The sequence below is a fragment of the Penaeus monodon genome, chromosome 4, assembly GCF_015228065.2.
Source record: "Penaeus monodon isolate SGIC_2016 chromosome 4, NSTDA_Pmon_1, whole genome shotgun sequence".
Taxonomy (NCBI): Eukaryota; Metazoa; Arthropoda; class Malacostraca; order Decapoda; family Penaeidae; genus Penaeus; species Penaeus monodon.
This window is the reverse complement of record NC_051389.1, coordinates 58,969,685-58,972,055: the sequence shown is the minus strand read 5'-3', so window position 1 is coordinate 58,972,055 and position 2,371 is coordinate 58,969,685.

Here is a 2,371-nt window from a genome sequence, read left to right as displayed (position 1 = left end):
CCCCCTCCCCCCCCTTCCCCCCCCCTTCCCCCCCCCCCCTTTCCCCCCTCGCGCCTTGGGGCCGGGGCGGGTTCGGGCCAAACTTTCCTTCTCCTCTTCCTCTTCCCTTCCTCACCTCCCTCCTCTCCCCTCCTCTCCCTCTCTCTCTCCCTCCTTCTCCTTTTTTCTCTCTCTCGCTGCCTTTTTCTCTTCTCTCGTGTCTCTTTCTTCTCTCTCCTCTTTTCTTCTCCCCCTCTGCTTTCTCTTCTCTCTCGCTGTCTCTTCTCTTTCTCCTCCTCTCTTCTCTTCTCTCTCCTCTCTCTCTCTCTCTCCTCTCTCTCCTTCTCTCTCTCTCCCTCCCTCCTCTCTCTCCTCTCCCCCCGTTTCCCTTTTCTTTCCCTTCCGCTTCTCTCTCTCTCTCTCTTCTTTTCTCTATTTCTCCTCCCCCGCTGTCTCTTTTCTATGTCTCTCTTTCCCCTCTTTTCTCTTTCTCTTCCCCTTTTCCCTCTTCCCCTCTCTCTCTCTTTCTCTTCTCCCCTCTCTCTCTCTCTCTCTCTCCTCTCTCTCTCCCCTCTCTCTCTCCCCTCCTTTTTACCTTTTCCCCCCCCCCCTCTCTCCCCCCCTCCCCCCCCCTTTTTCCCTCTCCCCTCTCCCCTTTCTCTTCTCTCTCTCTTCTCTCTCTCTCTCTCCTCTCTCCTCTCTCTCTCTCTCCCCCCCACACACCACACACACACACACAAAAGAAAAGCAAGTGGGCCCTTTTCACCACGTCCTCTCCCCCGGGGCCTGTCTCCGACTCACACACACCGCACGCCGCACTTCGGAAAAACAAAAAGACTAACTTACACAAGAAGACACACACACACACACACACAAACACACAACACACCACAACACACACACCACACCACACACCCCCCACCCCAAAAGAGTCTTGGATATGCAGACTATATAAACTCCTGAAGCTATTAATGGAACTTCGGTTTAAAGCCCCTTGGGATTCGCATTCTAGTTCCGTTACTTCTGTTACACTAATCCGGTTATTACCCCTGGGGTTTTGTACTGTTTTGATTTTCAAAACCGCTCTGTTGTTTTCTTCCCCCGTTCAAAATCTGTTGAATGTTTATTATAGAATGTTCTGTTATCGGGGCTATTATTGTGTAGTTTTGTTTTCATGGGTTTTACTACATAAGCTAGTAATGCCACAATTTGTTATAACTTATTTATCATTTATTATGTCACAGTCTGTTATTATTTATCAATAATTCTATTGAAAGTATCTTTATCTCTGTATTCCAATAGTCTTGCAACTATTGCACGTCATTGCTATTGCTGCTACAGCAATTTAACAACCACTGCAGCTAATTAGCAATTTTGCAGTGACATAGTTTAATGACATGTTAATTATAAATACTGTGGTGATAATGATAGCATTAACTGATATATAAAGATGTTTTTTATGATAAAATAAACTGCATTTCATTAACATGCAATTACGGTGTCCGGATTTGTCCTCATTATCAAGTACCTTTTTTTTTCCTATATCGTAATCACTATGTTGTTTTTATCACTATAAGTATTCTAAAAAAAAATCAAAGAATGGAACAAAAATTATCAACACAGAATATTCAAGATAAAAAAAAACAGTATAAATTAAGATAATCAGACATGAAAGACAGAATTAAAAAGAAAAGAAAAAAGAAAGAAAGAAAATACACACACACACACAAAAATATTATAAATTATATTTTTATATATAATAATTATATATTATATAATAAAATATATATACATGCACACACACACTCATACACACTTTCCCATACACCTCGCATCTCGATTCTAATTTCAGATAAAGATCATATTAATCTCTTTTTATTGCCCTTAAGATTTCACTTGATGGACACAGATACCTAAATCTCCCCTCCCCCCCTCACTTACCCCCTACCCCAATCCCTTATACCCACTCCCAGTCGTCTATAGACCTAATGACAAAAAAACCCCATACCCTCTTAAAGATCCGAAACGAAAAACTCCCCCCCCCCGTGTCTTCTGATCAAAATATGAAAGGAGGCGAGGGAGGGAGAGAGGGAGAGGGGGAGAGAGGGAGAGGGGGAGAGGGGGGGAGAGGGAGAGAGAGAGGGAGAGGGGGAGAGAGGGAGTGCGATTCGACACGCCGACGGAACGCGCTTTTAAAAACGATTAAATGTCTTTGTTCCTCGCCTCAATAGGATCTTAATGGGTGTGATTATAAGGAGGGGGGAATATATGTCGCGTCCGGCGGTCAGGGCTCCGGCGCCATTGTGGATCCTCTTGGTCCGTCATTCGATCCTATTTCTTGTCCTCCTCAATAGCTTTTAGAATCCGGAATCGCGAGGGAAAAAGTGCTTTG